The sequence below is a fragment of the Schistocerca americana genome, chromosome 4, assembly GCF_021461395.2.
Source record: "Schistocerca americana isolate TAMUIC-IGC-003095 chromosome 4, iqSchAmer2.1, whole genome shotgun sequence".
Lineage (NCBI taxonomy): Eukaryota > Metazoa > Arthropoda > Insecta > Orthoptera > Acrididae > Schistocerca > Schistocerca americana.
This window is the reverse complement of record NC_060122.1, coordinates 132,930,537-132,953,691: the sequence shown is the minus strand read 5'-3', so window position 1 is coordinate 132,953,691 and position 23,155 is coordinate 132,930,537.

The following is a 23,155-nucleotide window of genomic DNA, read 5'->3' as shown; positions in this document are numbered from 1 at the left end:
TTGTGTGTAGTTCCCTGGCATAAATTTTTGGCGACTATGGTAAAGTTGTAATTATAGTTTTTTTGGTATTCTTCTTTGTGTCTTTTGTTCAGATGTTATGTTTTCTTTATCCAATGAATGTTTTATTGGACTCTCCAAATAGTTCCAAAATATGCTTCTTTGTGTGCTTTAGGATGTCAAGAGTTATAACGTTTTATGCAGCCTGTTTTTCTCTGTCTTCAGTAGATGTAGGAATTGTTCACTGGTCTATTTTTATGGACTTTTATTGATTTAGAGGTCTAAGAAATATTTTATTTCACTATGCAGTTCATGTTAGTTGTAAAGAAGATATTTTTATGTAGGTTATTCCATTATGAGTTTAAGATATCTGTTTCATTTTCTCCTAGTTCAAATAAAATCAGGGAATTATGTACATATTTGCAATAGTACTGAATTTAAACAGTTAATTTTCATCACTTAAAAATAGAATTAATCTCTGCATGGTTAAGGAAAATATTAGCTACCATGCCAGCAAGGCAAATATCCATTGCTAAACATAAACATCGATTGTCAAACATAAAATAACTATGGGAGAATGACAATTTTAATAAAGTAATAAATTCTTGTCCTTGAACTGTGCACATTTTACACTATTGCGAATAATTTTAATAGTTCCTGGTGTATAAGTATACATGTCAGTTGTATATGAGAACATAATTTTTGCATTCTCTGAGGTATGAACATCTATAATTTGTTGCATCAGGTCATTTGAGTTCTTTACTGTGTACTGATCATCGTATATGTATTTCTGAGTCTGAGTACAACTAAAATAATAATGAACTATTGATCTAACATGGGTGTTTGTTTATGAATTTTTGGGCAGGACTCTAACATGGGTGCATTATGATATAGTGAGCTTTTTTTCTTTCATGAAGTAGAAAAATCAATTTTAGACAGGAATTTTTCAATGAGGACTTGGAATCGATTGATTACATTTTAGTCTGTGCAAGTAAAGTTATTTTTGCTAAAAAATTCAAGGAATTTATTAATGTAATCTGTTTGCAACATAATTACTACAACATTCCCCACATTGGCTTTGAAAACTATAGCAGTGTTTCTATTTTCTCACAAATTTTACGAAAATCATAGATTTAATGTTAATAGAATTTATTGTTTTTACTTTTATAATTGTGTTTACCTATCTTTTGTATATATTTCCTATAATGTAGTTGTTTTGCAGTATGAAACCTTAGTTGAAGCTGTTACTATTATATATATGCAGCAGATTTGCTAAATTAATATTAATTATGTTACTTGATACATTATATACTAGACCTTCCTATAAAAGATATATTTCATTATTATTAAATTCTGTTTCTGTCAAACTGGATGTCTAGAAAAAATGAAATAGAATAGCTATGGCAATCAAGTGCAAATACAGTGTAATTTAATTATTTTTCGTTCTCCTGAATAACTAGACTTAGGCTACAACCAAATTATGTTTACCTACTTTAAACTACTGTTATTCTCATAACAAAACAATGTGCCTCTATTATTTATGTCATGATCACTTTCCCTACAAACAACCTAAAGTGGACCTCCCTTGGCTGTACAAATCAAATTCATTGCTGAGAAGTTGAAGGCAGCAAGGGACATGTGGCTTCTTTGCCAGCAGTCCTGGGGAAAGAAAGTCTCTGCTTTGGTGATAATGTTACCTCAGCATGTGGGTCACAATTGATTGTAACAATTCGAAAGAAATTTTTTAAAATCACACTTGGACTGGTTGAACGTCCTTGATGTCTCTCTCCCTTTCGTAATGCCCTTGTATTATTAGGGATGCCTGGAGGATTTAGAACAAGAAACTAGGACTAACCTGATATAGACAACCTCAGTTGACTGGGCCGCTAATGGCAGTAGGGTGTATATAAATTTAATCGGACACTGAAATAAGAAGCATTGGAATGAAGTACACCAAACGGACGCACCAAGGAGAAACAGTATTAAAACATTAGTCACATGTGTGGAATAGGAATATATATGGAGTGAGCAGAGCATGCTGTGCATGTTGCCTATATGAAACAGAAACAGTAACATGCCTTTGGAATTTCACTATTCTTACTCTTTGCTCTAAGAACCACAGTTTAATATTACAAGCATTTGTTCTGTCCTCACACATTTATTTCTTAGGAGCAGAAATGTTGGTGAACATTTTTAAATCAAAGGATGAGAAATATGAACTGTAGTTATAGAAACTACTACATGGAGAATAAGCATAGCAATTAATATCTTAGTTACCCTAAAATAACGTAAATATGAAAGAATTTCAAATGTTCAAATACGTGTGAATTCATAAGGGACTGCCGGCCGCGGTGGTCTCGCGGTTCTAGGCGCGCAGTCCGGAACCGCGCAACTGCTACGGTCGCAGGTTCGAATCCTGCCTCGGGCATGGATGTGTGTGATGTCCTTAGGTTAGTTAGGTTTAAGTAGTTCTAAGTTCTAGGGGACTGATGACCTTAGATGTTAAGTCTCATAGTGCTCAGAACCATTTGAACCATTCTCCAAAGGGACCAAACTGCTTAGGTCTTCAGTCCCTAGACATACACACTACTTAAACTAACTTATGCTAAGACCAACACACAAACACACACCCTTGCCCGAGGGAGGACTCGAACCTCCGGCGGGAGGGGCCACACAGTCCGTGACACGGCGCCCTACACCGCACAGCCACTCAGCGTCGCCCGCTGACAGTTGAAAAGGGTCATAATGTGTAATAGGCAGACATTTACCCAGACCATCACATAGGAATTCCAAACAGCATCAGGATCCACTGCAGGTACTATCACAGTTAGGCAGGAGGTGAGAAAAGTTGTATTTCATGGTCGAGCGGCTACTCATTAGCCACACATCACGTCGCTAAATGCCAAACGACGCCTCGCTTGGTGTAAGGAGCATAAACATTGGACGATTGAACAGTGGAAAAACGCTGTGTGGAGTGACGAATGACGGTACACAATGTGGCGATGCGATGGCAGGGTGTGGGTATGGCGAATGCCCAGTGAACATCATCTGCCAGCGTGTGTAGTACCAACAGTAAAATTCGGAGGCGGTGGTGTTATGGTGTGGTTGTGTTTTTCATGGAGGGGGCTTGCACCCCTTGTTTTGCGTAGCACTGTCACAGTATAGGTGTAAATGCACGGCCTGAGGCGGAGTGGTTACACGACAATAACATCCCTGTAATGGACTGGCGTGCACGGAATCCTGGCCTGAATCCTATAGTACACCGACCTACATCGATACCTCTCCTCAGAGCTGCACTCCGTGAAGAATGGGCTGCCATTCCCCAAGAAACCGTCCAGCAGCTGCGAGAGTGTAAGCTGTCATCAAGGTAAGGGTGGGCCAACACCATATTGAATTCCAGCATTAATGATGGAGGGCGCCACGAACTTGTTAGTCATTTTCAGCTAGGTGTCTGGACACTTTTGATCACGTAGTGTAGTTGGCGTACTGCAACGTAAAGACTGACATAAAGTCCTGGAAACCTGAGTATTTATTACTAAAGACCTGAGACAACGACCATATGTCAACCTGCCTACGAACTAGTGTGGCATACTTTGCTGGGCTCATTCGTGGACTTCACCACCTCTCTATTTCGCAAGAATGGCTTTCAGGCCTTCAGGGCTTTTCAGCTATATCAGCAGGCCGATAGGTTTTCTTGTAAAACTTGTACTCTCTCTCATGCAATTGGTATGTGCTGGGACATGATGTCATCTCCTCGCTCTGATCATGTTGTTGAGTGTATGATTCAAACTTGTCACTCGCACAAGGTGAGGTAATCTCTTGAGGATTTGTTCTGCTTCCCCCAGTATTGGCATTCTGCCTGTCTGTCGTTTTGATTGGGACACGTTGCACTGGCTGGCTTCCCCTGTCATGGTGCTGGTTGGAGAGGACTTCGAGAAATTTTTATATTCGTCCACGATATATTTCTGATGTCAAAGATTCCTGTCTTTTTTAACAGAAATCGGCCTGAATTTTTCTTAATTTGTTCTGAAACACTCATGAAATGAATGTTGCGTAGGTTACTACACATTGCACAAGTATATATTATTTAAGCGCTTGATATCTGTATTCATAAGGGTTTTTGAACGGTCCTTAAGGGGGAAGTTCACGAAAAACATACACCACGTAAAAGATGCATACAATCCACAATTTTCAAGATACAGAAATGAAATTTTTACCATGAAATTAAAACATTTACTGTCAAGCTCGTTAGATTATATATATTTAACTTTTTCATGGAATTTGAAATTTGTTTTCAAACAGTAATACACATACTTTGTCTAAAAACTATTCAAAAGAAGCCTACATAATTTTCTCTGCTTAATATGCTCGCACATAGTAACCTTCTGTCATGAGCCATCTTGAATATATCGGATTGGAGAATTTTAATGAATTTTAGTTGTGGTTCTGTAAGAATAATGTAAAATTCGTGCAAAATTCCAAGCACTTTGCCCCATACCTCATCTTACATTCAGAATTTCAAAGTTTGCTCTTGACCGACATTTATTGGGTTTATAGAAATTAGTGTACAAAATACTAGCCTTCATAGATTCTGAGAGAAAGTGCATAAACACAATGTTCTAGAAATGGAAGTTGCGGTTCAACCTAACGTTTTATCTTATGTTATCTCTTCGGAAGGCCCCATATTTGTGCTCAGAATCCTCTTTTCCTTGAAGATTTCTCATCTGATTTCTTCTTTTCTGCTTTCTTTCCTTTATTGGGTTTTCAACTGACTTTTCAGCTGGAGAGAGGCGCTGTGAATCTATTTTTCTCATGATGTTTTGTATTATGTTTCCTATCTCAAAGCCCATTCTCTCTAGTATTCATCCTCCGTACGTTCCCATCATGAAATGCAAGAAATGCATCATAAGTTGCACGTCTGAGACGTGTAGGAATGAAAACTTGGTTTTGAGACATTGTTTGCTTATGAATGAATTTAGAGACTCATTTGAATTCTGCATTTAATCATGAACACTCTGTTGTAGAAGTTCATTATCGATCCCAAGTGGGCTTTACAGCATCAAGGATACAATTTGGAAAGCTCTCCTTGTGAATGTAGTGGTTGTTATCTCTCTCAGCTTGTTGATACACTACTGGCCATTACAATTGCTACACCAAGAAAAAATGCAAATAATAAACTGGTTTTTCATTGGACAAATATATTATACTATAAATGACATGTGATTACATTTTCACGCAATTTGGGTGCGTAGATCCTGAGAAGTCAGTACGCAGAACAACCACCTCGGACCGTAATGACGACCTTGATACGCCTGGCGATTGAGTCAAACAGACCATGGATGGCGTGTATGGTGGTGGTGGAGGTTAGTGTTTAACGTCCCGTGGATGGCGTGTACAGGGACAGCCGCCCAAGAAGCTTCAACACGATACCACAGTTCATCAAGAGTAGTAACTGGCGTATTGTGACGAGCCAGTTGCTCGGCAACCATTGACCAGACGTTTTCAATTGGTGAGAAATCTGGAGAATATGCTAGCTAGGGCAGCAGTCGAACATTTTCTATATCCAGAAAGGCCCGTACAGGACCTACAAAATGCGAGGGAGCATTTGAACCAAGGACCTCTCGTTCCACAGCTGCTCACGCTAACGACGGGACCACGGCGCTCCTGATCTCACACTGTCCTTGATGTTGCCTATCTTGCACATAGACTACTCAGTTTGTATATTTTGCTTATTTTTTTCATAGTTCTACACACTTCGTGTTTTCTTGATTGATCTGTGTTCAGTTTTTCAAGGCCTATCCACTGTGCCAACTTATGACTAAATCTGAGGGGGGTGCGATGGGGAGGTTCCCTTGTAAGAGGTGTCTGGCGAGATAGCTGTGTCGCTGACAGACTGCAGAGGAGGCAGTTGCTGCCATGTGGGGGCTGTGCTCTCGACGATGGCTATGTGGGCCGCGTGGTGTCGCCCAAGGAGGGGTCTTTTCCATCGCGGCCTTGAGGACTGGTGCTGCAGACCGCCGTCTGTGCCAGAGTTCTACTCTACGTTCTGCCACGAGACAGCAAGCTGCAGGTTTACGTCTCTCCATTAATACTAGGAAGTGCTTTATTATGCAGTGCAGCAGCTCTGTTGTGTCTCCAGTTACGACAGGTTATACCAGCCAGTGCCTTGCAAGGTGCGCTAATTTGGGCAGTGCTTCTTAACTGGGCGGACCTCTGAGAAAAGCCGATATCCACTAATTATAATCTTGCTATTTAAATAATTAGATTTGTTAGACAAGGTTCAGGCTCCCATGGTAAAATATGTTTTTAAGCACGTGCTTGCTGTTTATTGTGTTGGTCCTTTGGTGAGACAAGTGGATAAGGACATACGATGTTGCATTCAGTAAATTTAGTCGTTGTGAACAGTGTAAAGCTTTGCTGTGGTTTTTTGACGCTCCACCTTTGATCTTGCGGCCATCCTATAGAGTTGGCCCAGCCTGGACTCCGTAAGTGTTTAAAGGGATTGTTTATAGAAGGCCGGTAGTGCGGGTCTTGCACCCAAAAATTTTCTACTGCTTATGAATGAGGCAAAGTTGTATTAACATATTCTAGCTCTGTGTTATATCACGTGGAACCAGAAATTTTTTGCTTGTCCTTTCTTATATTGTAAAATAGAGTGGTATTGAAGGAAGGGGTGCAGCTAGTTCCTATATCTAAGCCCCAGATTGTGAGATTCAACTATTTGTTGCCATGCTATGTTGTGAATGTTAATTTTATTGTGTTCGTGATAATAGTCTTGTGTAGGTTTTAGAACTAGTTAATTTGGGCTACTTGGGCGCGTTCTTATGGAGTGTCACCTGTTGCAATACCAGAAGGTCACTCAGAACACTTCGTAACAACACTCGCACCCTCCAAATTTCTTATTACATTTGTGTACACATCTTTCCTACTGGCCGGAGTGGCCGAGCGGTTCTAGGCGCTTCAGTTTGGAATTGCGAGACCGCTACGGTCGCAGGTCCGAATCCTGCCTCGGGCATGGATGTGTGTGATTTCCTTAGGTTAGTTAGGTTTAAGTAGTAATTCGAAGTTCTAGGGGACTGATGACCTCAAATATTAAGTCCCGTAGTGCTCAGAACCATTTGAACCATTTGAACCACATCTTTCCTCTTAAAATTCTTCACGTTGATTTAAATGTCACTGAATTTGCCCAGCTAAGGCTCGGTTGGATGTTATTATGAGTTTGTGTACATTATTTTATGTACTGCTAATCGTTTTTAAGAGTGTTTTGATTTTATTTAAGCCGTGTAATTTTACTCTGAAATGCTTATTGATGTAAATTGGTGAATTTCATCATACCTGAATCTTCGCTTCGGAGTGCTCTCAGTTTAGAAATTGGTAACTGTACGCTTTGGTTTTGTGGCCCTCTTTTAAGTTTGCTAATTTACGTGGAACCTTGCAGTCTTAGTAAATTGTAAAAGAAATGCGCATTGACGAATGTTGTTCAAACCCCATTTGCCCAGGCCTTCCTAGCCCTTCCTAGTAGGAGCGTATTGAGCCGTCTCGAGTGTCAGTCCAGTTAAATTATGATTCAAATCTCATTTCTTTGTCAGACATTCTCACTCTTACAGTGGAGTGTTACGTATTCGTAATTGTGCCATTTCATGTTAATTTTACTTGGTCAGTTTTGGGTACGTAAATTTGCGGAACATTTTAACAGAAGCATTCTGGACGTGTATTCTTTTAAACTAGGATTTTTAATTTGATGCAGTATTCTCTGTTAGTTTTGTGCGTTGCAATTATAAGACCTGTACTGTGATGTCACACATTGTGGCATTTTTCACTGCACTGCACGCCACGAACCTTTAGGTGATAGCTTCTTTAGTATTCAGTTTTAGGTTATCTAATTTCTTCTACATTTGAGTACCTCTATCGGTTCTCCCTTCTATTCCAGTCTCGTATTGTTCGTGGAAAGAAGGATTGTCGGTATGCCTCTGTGTGGGCTCTAAGCTCTCTGATTTTATCCTCATGGTCTCTTTGCGAGATATACGTAGGAGGGAACAACATACTGCTTGACTCCTCGGTGAAGGTATGTTCTCGAAACTTCAACAAAAGCCCGTACCGAGCTACTGAGCGTCTCTCTTGCAGAGTCTTCCACTGGAGTTTATCTATCATCTCCGTAACGCTTTCGCGATTACTAAATGATCCTGTAACGAAGCGCGCTGCTCTCCGTTGGATCTTCTCTATCTCTTCTATCAACCCTATCTGATAGGGATGCTACACCGGTAAGCAGTATTCAAGCAGTGGGCGAACAAGTGTACTGTAACCTACATTCTTTGTTTTCCGATTGCATTTCCTTAGGATTCTTCCAATGAATCCCAGTCTGGCATCTGCTTTACCGACGATGAACTTTATATGGTCCTTCCATTTTAAATCGCTCCTAATGCCTACTCCCAAATAATGTATGGAATTAACTGCTTCCAGTTGCTGACCTGCTATATTGTAGCTAAATGATAAAGGGTCTTTCTTTCTATGTATTCGCAGCACATTACACTTGTCTACATTGAGATTCAATTGCCACTCCCTGCACCATGCGTCAATTCGTTGCAGGTCCTCCTGCATTTTAGTAATATTTCCATTGTTACAACCTCTCGATACACCACAGCATCATGCGCAAAAAGCCTCAGTGAAATTCCGATGTTATCCACAAGGTCATTTATGTATATTGTGAATAGCCACGGTCCTACGACACTCCCCTGCGGCACACCTGAAATCACTCTTACTTCGGAAGACTTCTCTCCATTGAGAATGACATGCTGCGATCTGTTATCTAGGAACTCTTCAATCCAATCACACAATTGGTCTGATAGTCCATATGCTCTTACTTTAAGTAAGTAAAAGTAAAAGTTAACTGGAACAGAGTTACAAAATTTCATGTGGATTTAGCGACTAATTTCATGAGACAGCATTTACGTAACTATCCTGCTTTCATTGTTCAGGTGAAAGAATGTTAAAATTACAGTAAGTACACAAACGAAAGTTAAGATAGGAGACCCGTAAACAAAAGAAAAAAAAAACAAAAAACGGTTGCAAGTGTACTATACCCTGTGCTTATTTTTATCATTTCATGGCAAAAGCTCACAGCAGTGGAAGTAACGTCATATACAATCTCTATGTAAGAGATGATTACCCAGTGGGATTATCATTGAGAATTCCCATCTGAATTATGCCTCGTATAAAGAGAGGCATCGACCAGGGCTTGTCGGAAATCGATACTGGCAGGATGGTGGTTTATCATTCTGCGATACTGATCGGGGTCCCACGACTGTCATCCGAAGATGGAACAGATAGATTCAGAAGGGCTTTAATGCCGTACAGGGTCCCAACAGTCCCAGGCGACTAGTGAGACGGCAGACATACTGTTCAGTCGGCAGTTGGGTGCCGTGTATCCAGATCACGCGCCGTGAACCAGGAAGTGAAGTAATTTGCAAAAAAACACTGATACACTTGGGAACCTCGACGTCGTCTGCAGCACCAGTGAGAGTCAGAATTGCGACCATTGATGCGGCGTGCCATTACGTCGTGGAATAAGTAGGAGGGTCCACACTGGGGCACCTAACTACACTGGACGCTGGAGTGGCACCACGTCGTCTTTTCTGAAGAGTCATCATCATTACGGACGTGTCCCTGTGTGGCCACAATGCGTAGAAGTAAGTAGAGCGTCTTCCGTGATGCGCGAGGTCAAGCGTCCCCCTCCCACAGGGCACGGACAACCACAGGCGTGCTGGTCGCTCCACGCAACACGTATCGTACGGAACACTGAGAGTGAAATTTCAGGTCATCCGATTTGCCTAAATAAAACATTTTATATAGATGAAGGAAAGCTACATTCGTCTCTGTAGTTAGTTTCTCGTTGAAGCTTCTAATCTTCGTGTGAAAATACACTACTGGCCATTAAAATTGCTTCACCAAGAAAAAAATGCAGATGATAAACGGGATTTCATTGAATAAATATATTATACTAGAACTGACATGTGATTACATTTTCACGCAGTTTGGGTGCATAGATCCTGAGAAATCAGTACCCAGAACAACCACCTCTGGCCGTAATAACGGCCTTGATACGCCTGGGCATTGAGTCAAACAGAGCTTGGATGGCGTGAACAGGTATAGCTGCCCATGCAGCTTCAACACGAAACCGCAGTTCGTTAGTGACTGGCGAATTGTGACGAGCCAGTTGCTTGGCCACCATTGACCAGACGTTTTCAATTGGTGAGAAATCTGGAGAATGTTCTGGCAGGGCAGCAGTCGTACATTTTCTGTATCCAAAAAGGTCCGTACAGGACCTGCAACATGCCGTCGTGCGTTATCCTGCTAAAATGTAGGGTTTCGCAAGGGATCGAATGAAGGGTAGAGCCACGCGTCGTAACACATCTGAAATGTAATGTCCACTGTTCAAAGTGCCGTCAGTGCGAACAAGAGGTGACCGAGACGTGTAACCAATGGCACCCCATACCATCACGCCGGGTGATACGCCAGTATGGCGATGACGAATACACGCTTCCAATGTGCGTTCACCGCGATGTCGCCAAACACGGTGCGACCATCATGGTGCTGTAAACAGAACCTGCATTCATCCGAAAAAATGGCGTTTTGCCATTCGTGCACCCAGGTTCGTCGTTGAGTACACCATCGCAGGCGCTCCTGTCTGTGATGCAGCGTCAAGGGTAACCACTACTATGGTCTCCGAGCTGGTAGTCCATGCTGCTGAAAACGCTGTCGAACAGTTCGTGCAGATGGTTGTTGTCTTGCAAACGTCCCCATCTGTTGACGCAGGGATCGAGACGTGGCTGCAGGATCCGTTACACCATGTGGATAAAATGCCTGTTATCTCGACTGCTGGTGATACGAGGCCGTTGGAATACAGCACGTCGTTCCATATTATCCTCCGGAACCCCCTGATTCCATATTCTGCTAACAGTCATTGGCTCTCGACCAACGCGAGCAGCAATGTCGGGATAAGATAAACCGCAATCGCGATAGGCTACAATCCGACCATTATGAAAGTCGGAAACGTGAGGGAACGTATTTCTCCTCCTTACACGAGGGATCGCAACAACGTTTCACCAGGCAGAGATGCAAAGGTAAGCAAATTTATACGGCTCTGAGCAATATGGGACTTAACTTCTCAGGTCATCAGTCCCCTAGAACCTAGAACTACTTAAACTTAACTAACCTAAGGACATCACACACATCCATGCCCGAGGCAGGATTCGAACCTGCGACCGTAGCAGTCGCGCGGTTCCAGACTGTAGCGCCTAGAACCGCTCGGCCACTCCGGCCGGCAAGCAAATTTATAATATTGAACTGTCTCCACTGGCAGCAGCAGTGGCTGGAACCCAGACTGGCATGGCGTGAAACTGTGTGCCGGATCCGGCCTCGAACTTGCCTTTCACGGCAAGGCAAAGGTCCCGAGTTCGAGTCTCGGTCGGGCACACAGTTTAAATCTGGCAGGAAGTTTTATATCAGCGCACATTCCCTCAGAGTGAAAATCTCATTCGGGAAACATCCCTCAGACTGTGTCAAAGCCATGTCTCCGCAATATTCTTTCTTTCAGTCGTGCTAGTTCTACAAGTTTCGCGGGAGAGCGTCTGTGAAGTTTGGAAGGTAGGAGACGAGGTAATGGCGGAAGTAAGACTGTGAGGACGGGGCGTGAGTCGTGCTTGGGTAGCTCAGCGGCTAGAGCACTTGCCCGTAGAAGGCAAAGGTCCCGAGTTCTAGTCTCGGGGCCGGCCGGAGTGGCCAAGCGGTTCTAGGCGCTTCAGTCTGCAACCACGCGACCGCTACGGTCGCAGGTTCGAATCCTGCCTCGAGCATGGATGTGTGTGATGTTCTTAGGTTAGATAGGTTTAAGTAGTTCTAGGGTACTGATGACCTCATAAGTGAAGTCCCATAGTGCTCTAGTCTCGTCCGGCACACAGTTTTAATCTACCAAGAAGTTTCGTATCAGGCACACTCCGCTGCAGGGTGAAAATTTAATACCGGCAGCACAGTTGGTTTAAAAAGAACTCTGGCACCCTGACTCTTTTACAGTAAAACGAACGTCTCGATTACGACAGGTTATCAGATGTATAGAAAATTTTATTCATTACCTTCTTAATGTTTCTTGTATTTCTTAAATAGCAGTTTAACTGATTGTGAGCTCAATAGTTCACTGATCACACTACCAGGAAAAGTGTTTAACACTGTTTAATATTGTCTACATGATACGTTGAATACTGACATGTTGTAGTATAGTCTGAGAACTATCACATGAGATAATTGAAGACCTGTAATCATTAGCTCCCAGAGAGTAGCAAGGACAGTGAAAGCAGTACAATGCCCCTTAACAATCAACGAAGGACGTTTTTAGGGCATAAATCTCAATATTTAAAACAATCCTATTCTAAGTATTTGTTGAGGTTATAGCAAAAGTTTATCAAATTTATTAGCAAATGATGTACCTGAAGTCTGCACTAGGTGTGCTGTGTATGTAGGCATATGTTATAACTGGTATTTACTTACCAAATCCCTTACTTCGTTTCTCATTTACAGCTCCTCAAGTTTTCTCATTATTATTTCTCAGATAATTTGTCACGATACTGAATATCAGTAGATAAGGCAAATGATCTGTAAGGCTGTGAATAATTAAATATATACTACGATTTTACAATATGGCTGTGCCTTCAAAATGATATGAAAATGATTTCTGCTCGTTACCGAAAGCAAGGTTGTATCCCATTACAAGAGTAAAAATATATGTAATCTCCATGTTTAAACTACACTAATTTGGTTGTAAATAATATTCATTAAAATTAAACATTCCTGTTTCAGTGGTCCAAAGATATAATAATTTATCCACATTCACTGTTCATTGAGTTTATTTATTAATCTATTAGTACTTTGTTATAATTAAGTTAATTTAACCTCCTCTTTATTTTGAATAGTTTCACACTAATAATTTTCTGTTATTCTAAGTTCATTTAAAACGTCAATCGTCTTAACACAGAACTTAACTGAAAGAATGGAATTCTTCTCATGTCAGCTTCTACACAAAACTCTCTATGTGCCAGTGTTCTATTTAACAATTCTCGGGTATACCTAGAAAATTGTTTCATTTTGTTTTGTGTTGACATGTACGAGATATTTTGCAAGACACATGCTACTAAATCAGCAAGAACGAAAGATATTTTTGCTCGCTGTATAACAGAAACAGCTAATCTAATTTCTCCTACCTCTGTTTGAATGAGCTGTTCAACGAGGTACGCCACATCTCCCCGGAACAGAAAGGATCTTGACGTGGCTGTGGTTCATGTAAAAGCTTTAAAGGTGTCGACTGTGTGTAAACTTCACATGTACATAGGGCTCTGATCTTTGAAATACTATCCTTAAAAAGAATCTCAGAACGATCCATAACAAAGTAATTTGACTTGCATCTGCTCCCTGCCATGTAAATACATCCACAATCTTACGCAGGGAGCCGCGTGATGGTAGAGATGTCAAATTTCAATTACTTACGCGGTGTGCAGTAGGCACGCATTTACTGCCGACCAATACACAGTCATTGAAGGGATACGTAAAAGATCGGAAATTACTTACTGTAATTCACACATTCACATTCGTTCTTTGCTGGTGACATCACCTGATTCCACAATCGTTTATGATGAGTGTGTTCTTCTTTTTCGAACCATTTAAGGTCACTTCTTACTGCTGTAATACTGAGTTGACCCTAAGATACAATCTTTAATACACAGAAAATACACACATCATGCAAATCCGAGTTCGTGAGATGAATCAATGCTAAAATAAACTTTTTATTTCACTTACTGAGATACAGTAGCAAGAGTAGCCGGCCGGAGTGGCCGTGCGGTTCTGGGCGCCACAGTCTGGAGCCGAGTGACCGCTACGGTCGCAGGTTCGAATCCTGCCTCGGGCATGGATGTGTGTGATGTCCTTAGGTTAGTTAGGTTTAATTAGTTCCGAGTTCTAGGCGACTGATGACCTCAGAAGTTCAGTCGCATAGTGCTCAGAGCCAGTCATAGCAAGAGTAAATACAGTTCATGATCTCTATTCGTGTTGCCAACTTCCACTTGCCCTGAAGAAGATAATGCGTCTATCACGTTAACAGTTATCCTTAAATTTCCACCACTGCTAGTTTAAATGCGAAGCCTTTTTTTTTTCTTTTGTGATGTATTCGATTAACATACGTTCTTTTTCGCTTATTGATTCCTCTTATTCGTACAAGAGTACTACCTCATTGTGGATGTCATTATTAACAGTCCTAAAGTTATGTACTCTCGCTTATTAGCTTATTTTGTAAGGTTTGGCAAGGTGAATACTGTATATACCTACACATGTTTCTTATTATACTGGAATCTATGCATGAGCCTGTGTACTGATGGATGTGAACTTCACATGCAACGCAAAGCAATTGCCACTGAAGTTGCAATTTCGTAAATGTTCTTGAACAGAGTAAGTTGCCTTCACCTCGTAAGCAGTTGGCATAAGCCAACCCATTCCCTTCCTTAACTTTGCGTTCAGAATCTGTCTCAGGACTTCCTGCCTATATCCTAGAATTGGTTTGTGACTTTTCCTTTGTCGAAATCCTGTCGAAGGTCGTTAATGCAAGGATAGCAAGGACACATACTAAGTGTTCATTGATATTTATTATCCGGTGCACGTCTGTATATACTAATTCGTGTTAATCCTGGTACTGGTTCTGCAAGTGTATTCCCAAAACCTCGTATTTTGTAACCAATTTTCGTAGAGACAGAAAGAAAATTGAGCTGTAACAGGATCTGCAGTTAGTGGTCCCAGTGCCAAAGGGTACGTAGTTTCAAATGCAACGTGGTTCTCACTTTTACACAATTCAACTTGTCTTTCCTTTAATTTAATTTTACTTCATTTAGTTTCTCGTCCTGCCCTGTCAGAGTGCCACGTAGTGCCCGTTATCGTTCCAAAAAATCGTAACTTGGAAACTATTACAGATAGAGTAACGTGGTTTCCTGTAAATCGTTTCTCAGTATTCAAACATTCCTACTGTTATGTTTGAATTTCAGTGTGTACCATCGTTAATCGCTCGTCAAATATCAAGACTACATTCGTTCTGCCCTTGTGCGGGTCACCATTGCAGTACCAACAGTTCTGATTTCTGCGCTGATTCGTGCACTAACGGTAGCTGTTCCACTGACTGGCTGCTGTGTATTCGTGATCCTTGGCGTAACTCCACAAAAAGACGTAACAGCGGGAGAGTGTAGGACCATGTTATGCTGCATGACGACACGCCTAGCTCTCAGGAAATATGCCATTCACATCCAGCACATTCAAATTTCTGTATGGGGTACACGATAATGTTGGGAGATGATGGAGAGCTGTAGATCTTCGATCTGTGATAGCTGGTACTGTTCGAGCACGTCCAGATAATATTTTCTGTTGTAAATATCTATATGAAAAAAAAAAAATTACAAGAAAGGGCAGTGGAAAAAATGAGGGCTGCTAAACGTTTTTGAAGAATCCATAATTGTCTGGGTCTTATAGTTTCCAAGTTATGATTTTTTGATAGGGTAGGTGACTTTATGGGTACCCTCTATAGTATTCTCTCCGGTTTTACATACTCTGGACGCCAAGGATTGTAAAATGATTCGGCTAGATCTGACACAAACAACTGTGGAAGTATTTTACGTACTGCAGTCCTCATTCCTTAGAAACAAGCACCAGAGAAACCTTGTCTCAAGCAGTAAAGCGCAATAGGCATAATTTATTCAAAATCGTAATCATTGGGTCCATAGTCCACTGACGCAAATACACTCACTGCCACGTTTTTGTATCATTTCGTATAGTACATCGTTAATAAAAATGACCACAATATCTTCGTCCATTAGAAGTGGATGCTCTTGGAAGCTTACATCCTGTGGCTTCAAGAAAAAATGTGTGGGGGTGACCTATCTCTTGCACCTTGTTTGTTCGTTGTAACCTAGAAGCAGATAACGTGTCTTATTCTGTGAAGTATCGCACGGAATACAATTCTGTTCGCGGTGTTAATAGCCAGTACGTTTTTCCCTGCCTGAATGACTTACGACATTCTGATGACATGTATTAGCAGGCATGTACCTGATTTTGCAGCTGCGATCTTCAGCCCAAACTACTTTGACACTTGCTGGATACACACTTCCCAATTCGGTGCCTTTTGCGGTTTTGTGAAGTGTATTCCGTAACATTAAGAGACTTACATTCCGAACGATAAACTGCGGAAAATGTGGTTTAATATCATCTCAGTGTGTTACAGGTATCGATAACGTGTGCATTTTCTTTCTGCTGCGTCTAATGATCTAATTCGTGGAAAAATCAAAGTTTAATCTGGTATAATTAGATCGACTCACCTGTTTCAGTGCAGAGCCAACTGTAAGATCGGTCGGTGATAATTTTTTTTATTTTGTCCATAATGGTTTTGAGAATACGCCTGCTATCATGGTAAAATCACATATGGAAGCTTGGTTTCTATCTGCAACTGAGGCTGACTTGTTACATGCTCCATTATCACAGTTGGTGACATGGCTGCACAACGTTAAAAATTCTTAAATACTTAAACCTAAGGAAGCCACACTTTTTTGAGAATCGTTTTTCCCGCCGTAACAAAGCAGCGGGGATTTATTGTACAACTTTCACGTTGTTTTCTTGTAATATAACAGAATAATCTCGATTTTTCTCGTTTAAAAATGTTCTATAAAAGGTCCTTACATTTTAGTTAGGGGCCTGTATTATTAGTTAGGGGCCTGTATTATTAATAAGGCTCATGGTGAACACGATCCTGGCTAAAGACAGGGGTGGACACGCATGTTTACGTCTAACGTCACATCAACTAACGGTTTTATTGGTTATGCCAAACAACAAGATGATGCAATAATGGGAGCATTGTGTATTTCGTCATTATGATACTATTTTGTAGATAAATATGAAGGGAAGGATCAGTAAAAGTTGTGTGACGCAGGCGAAGCTGAAAATGAATTCAAAACATCTATAACCGAATATAACAAAAACAGTGAAAATTTTGTTTGCAATTTGTATGTACTAGGAACTGGCAGAAAACGATTTGTCGATTCTGTGACGTAACAGCTCGACAGTTTACCAGTAACTACAAAAGGGGACAGATAAATACCCTTACAGTGGAGAAAATGCTGTGAAAATCTACAAAACTTCCAATAACGGTATTACCACATGTTTTAAGATGAATTTACACAGTATAAGAGCACAAAAAGAAAAAATATTTTTGCTAATTCTTAGTCAAGAGACACATGGCAAAAACTAACTCATTACATAAAACACGTGAAAGTAAAAATAGTTTACGTTAAAGTTCGAGACCATTGAAATTACAGTTAGTAAACTCTTTATCCTATCGATCACGTTACAGACAATTTTATCAAATGTACTGAGTTCAATTAGGGAATGGCTATCGACCACATGAATTAGAGGAAGTGGGAAGCGTTTATGGACGTCATACCCCGTGAACGCTGACGCATGTTTTCTGCACTATTTGTCATTATTGCAGCACGTCTGCCCATATCAGTATCAATGTCATGATCGTCGTGCTATACACACGAAAGGAAAGGAATCATAGTTAAAACCTATAATACAACAAAGAAATTACCACAAATATCCGATGGTGAGTTTGTCAATATATTAGCGCAGGTTTATTTAATGATTTTTCAGTATCTGCAGCAATTACCAGTGTTAAGTATATCTGCATAGCGATAAGTGAATGGTAGGCGGCTTTTCCCCGTACTGCTGTTTCGATGGAAATGTCTACAACCACTGTGTTTAAAACATTACTCTGAAGCCAGAAATATTTTGTGTATCAAGTTTTTGTCTTAAATCTTACTATCCTCAGAAGCTTCATTTAGAAGAATAACAGAATTTCTTCCTCACTACACCGTACATAACAAATTATTATACTTCAGTCTTTTCACACTTTCTATAGACTAATGGGATATATTTTCAGCACAGCGCCAGTTGTATAACCACTACCTTTAACTTATCTTAATATCAATGGAATTAATTCAACTTGCTTTTATATTTCTAAATCCGTTAGGTAGGTATGTTCATTTTAGCATACCAGTGTGAAGTCTTCATCCATGGGAAACTCACGAGCTGTGACGTCTACTCATACAAAGCAGGTAGAGGAAAATTATGATGGATGTTTAGGAATGTTTCGTGACCTAATAAACGATTTTGGCTCTCAATATTTAGGGGATGTTTGTTAGAAACCATCCCTTTTAAGATGGTTTCCTCTAAGTTTCAGTCCACTATTTATTGGTAGCGGAGCAGCGGTGTTGGAACAGTACCCTCACACCGAGGAAGAATCAAACTTTCCTCTTGAGAGGCTACATACGTGCACCTTCAATTTCAATCTGCAGCCTCTCCCGTTAAAATTTCGCTCGTAAATCTTAATAATATAAATACATACAGCTGATTGTAGCAGTGCTGTTCGGATAGTGGAATGCAACTCTTTCCTGTATTGTATTTATATGCATCACTAAACACGAATGCCATCAACATCTGTAACGAGGAGTGATTACATACATAGAACAGAAGCTTGTCCCCTTTGTAAGCTCCTACTACTGTCTTGCTACTCGTTCCTCGAGGTTGATGATTAAACAGTTAATGTATTCTATGTCGGACACAGAGGCGTAACGTTTGCGATACGGGCCCAGCTAAAATAACAATATCCGCTGCCTCTAAAATAAAATATGAAACCTATCATTAACTAACATAACTTTAATTATGGCAGATACAAGGAGAATTTAATGTGAAGTGTTGTATAATCCCGTATGTTCTAAAGAACGGGCTATTTGAAGGATTAAAGAAATTTATTAACAGCGTTAAATGTTATTAAAAATTAAATACATTATATTGATTGACACTCATGAATGAATATATGCCTGTGCTTCTGTCTATCGTTTTATGTACTTATGAAAGCTTACTGTACCCACCTCGATCTCTATTGAAATTGGACCATGTGGCGCGTTTTAAGCGATGCGACGGTATTGATGGTCTTACTGTGGTAGCTGACTTCACTAAGTTTGTGTTTCGTCATAGAATTCCGCAGATAGTTTTTTATAAATCTGAGCTTAGAAAATCATCTTTCAGCTGAATAAACAGGAACACGAATAGCTAAAAACAGGTAAAATCCAATAATAAATCTGGAACGCTGGCACATACCATTGATTATCTAATACCAGTAGTTCTTTTTAGTAAGCTATAGAGGTTAATGGTACTATTTTTTTATTCTTCAGAAAGTTTTTGAAACCTATTACCTGGGAATTCCCTGGCTAAATCCTCCTCATATACATTTAGAAGAATTGCTTCATTGCGGATCTCTTTATTGGAAGATGAATTAAGAAAATTGGGAAAATAACTTTTAGAAAATGGTTAACATTGTGCATACCCTCAAATATGCTCTTTTCCTGGGCTGGTGTTATGTCCAAATAGACATTAAAAACAGTGACTGTGAAATACATATTTCGATCCACTAGCCACTCGTCCTGACTATTCACCAAAATGTTTTTTTTTTCACTCTGATAATGATTTTATTTTTAAATTGTGCTGAGAAGCCCTATTTCATTGCCAAAGACGAAAATGACTACAGTACTCCTTCAAAAATGTTTCGATAAATAATCAGCTGCATTCTGAACAAGAAAACACGCTTTATCTAGGCCTACATTTTCCGACTGCAAAATCTGAGACGCCAAAATAGTACGTTCTGGAATCTTCGATTGCAGCACTGTCTGGAAAATGAATTCAAATTTCTGTAATTGAGTTTTCAAGACAAACGGTTGTTCCCTCTCTTCCGTGTTCATATTATCAATATTATTTTTGAGAGAGTGAAGGGCTTTAGCAGACTGGTATATCCAAGATCAACGTACTGAGAAAAGCTTTTTTAATGTAGAAGAAGACACTAAAAGTTTCCATCTTTTAATACTGTGACTGAAGAAAATATACGTTTCTACTGTACCACTGAAGCACCTGAAATCTTGAACTCCACATGCAGCTTCGTTATGCGCTAGATTTACAGTTTGCGCTGCACAATGCACGTATTTTACAGGTAATTGCCTCTGTGCAGTTCGAACATATCTATATATATCTGACATATTGGAACAACCATCATAGGCTTCACCGTGGCATTTAGTTAACACGAGTCCCCCTTTCGTGTATTACACTTAATATTGCCTTTTCTATTCCTAATGCGTTTTGATTATTTTATTTCACATAATCCTAAAAGCTTTCATTTGTTTTTACGTCACGATGCTTTCCAGTGACATCATGTGAAACTATAACGTACCTGAAACATTAGTTAGTTAATTTCCTTTTGTACTGTGTTGCATCTGTAATAATAGAAAAGAATTGGACAACTTTAATGTCGTCAATAATTTCTTTTTGAACTGCACGGGACAGGAGATATATTAACTCATCCTGAATTTCAGGGCTAAGGAACGTTTTGTAGATTTTGGTTCGTTTATTAAATCACGTAGAAACGGATCGTACTTTGCGAAAAGTCCCATAATTACCAAGACGTTTCCACTGTTCGATTGTCCACTTTCCGTTGTAAGTCCCCGAAAAGCTGTGTTATTGGATGCCAGTGTAAGGTCACATTCACAGTACGCTCATCGATCTGTTTCCATATATTCTCACTTTTACTTACTTCCGAATCCATATCAGCGTCTTAGTATGAAAGTAAACGCATGCTTTGAAATGTGCATTGCTAGTTTCATTCAGCAATGTACTTTTGGTTCGCCGTCTTCAGTCTCGAAGATCTCCCCTCCAAGCTGAATACTGTTTCTGTCCTACGAAGAACCAATCCGATTTACAGTAAACAGTCATTTTTAGATAAATAACTAAACCATTCTCTCCAAATTTATTGTCCTGTCTACGAGAAATTTTCGTAACGTTTACTATAGAAGCACCTATTTTTCTGGTTGGTAGCTTTGGGGAATGGGACCTCTGGCTGAAAAAGATTTTGTCTAACAAAGAACTTCTTAGTTCTATCATCTATATCTAACTAATAATCTGTAAAATCATTTACGTACTCTGCGATATTAACGGGTCTAGTTATACTTATGGTGATTTTGTTACAATCTTGATTGTCGCTTTCACAATTGCTGTTATGACTTTTCACTTCAGAAGCGTATTCACTTGTGACGCTGCAAATTTTGTAAGCGCTGAGCTAACACTACCACTAGGAGCAAAAAAAGAATTGGCCAGGCACGAGCGGGACTCGGGCACGGGGGGTTCCGTACAAACTTAATTATGAAATTAGTATTAATATAACACCTTCAGCTGCTGACAGGTGTTGTTATATACCAACGGGGATAGGTAAATATGTGTGACCCGACTGGGACTCGAACCCGGGATCTCGTGCTTACATGGCAGACGGTCTATCCATCTGAGCCACCGAGGGCACAGAGAATAGCGCGACTGCAGGGACTATTTCTCGCACACCTCCCGTGAGACCCATATTCTCACCTTGTATGTCAACACACTACATTCGTACTGTCCCATCCCAACACACTCATTACTCGTGGAAGACATTCTTACCAAGTCCTGTAAGAGTTCTACATCTACATGATTATTCTGCAATTCACATTTATGTGTACATTCGTACTGTCCCATTCCAACACACTCATTACTCGTGGAAGACATTCTTATCAAGTCCTGTAAGAGTTCTACATCTACATGATTATTCTGCAATTCACATTTATGTGCTTAGCAGAGGGTTCATCGAACCACAATCATACTATCTCCCTACCATTCCACTCCCGAACAGCGCGCGGGAAAAACGAACACCTAAACCTTTCTGTTCGAGCTCTGATTTCTCTTAATTTATTTTGATGATCAATTCTACCTATGTAGGTTGGGCTCAAATAAATATTTTCGCATTCGGAAGAGAAAGTTGCTGACTGAAATTTCGTAAATAGATCTCGCCGCGACGATAAACGTCTTTGCTTTAACGACTTCCATCCCAACTCGCGTATCATATCTGCCACACTCTCTCCCCTATTACGTAATAATACAAAACGAGCTGCCCTTTTTTGCAGTTCGGGCAATATGTGTGCATCCGCACTGAAGAAGAAGGTCATGGCCGGTATTGCCAGAACTATATACATGTATGGACGCGTCCGAAAGAACACACACCATATCCATATATGTACAAACTTAACTATGTACACCGAGGTGACAAAAGTCTTGGGATAACGATATGCACATACATAGATTGCGTCAGTATACCGCAGCAAGGTATAAAAGGGTAGCAGAGTGGCGGAGCTGTGATTTATACTCAGGTGTGATTCGTGCGAAAAGGTTTCCGACGTGATTATGGCTGCACGGCGGGAATTAAGACTTCGAATGCTGAATGGAAGTCGGAGCTAGACGCATGAGACATTCTGTTCCGGAAAAGGAATTCAAAATTGCAACATCCACAGTGTCAAGAGAATGCCGCGAATATCACATTTCAAGCATTACCTCTCACCACAGATAGCGAAGTGGCCTACGGCCTTCACTTAACGTCCGAGAGCAGCGGCGTTTGCGTGGATAAATGTGAAACGTGTCTTACAGAAGGCAAGCGACCATTACTATAGTAATGAGTAGTTCTTCATTCAGGCTGAGTGGGTCGCAAGGGTAAAAGTAAAACATTGGGCAAGGACAAATCTGCGAATGTTTGCTTCACATGTAACTTGAAACGCCTTATCTACGCACAGTAATCGCTCCTGGATATCGGATGATGGTTTAATTTCGAAACGTGTTCTATGGTTAATTAAGTCTCTCCTTGCCTGATGTCCGACTTTTACCACTACGACCCAGTCATCCTGAACGCAGAACTACTGCTTGTTTTATTTTCATGTTTGACATCGGACAACAAATGACAAAAGGAATATTTTGTCAAGTGTTTTCATTAAAATTTTCGAATTTTTTCTTTTAGTTGTACAGTGAAACATTACCCATAGCCGAATTTAATGATTCTAGGTTAACAGGGATTTTTTCAAAAGTGTGTGAATTCCTAAGGGACCAAACTGCTTAGGTCATCTGTCCCTAGACTTACACACTACTTAAAATAACTTATACCAAGAACAACACACACACCCATGCCCGAGAG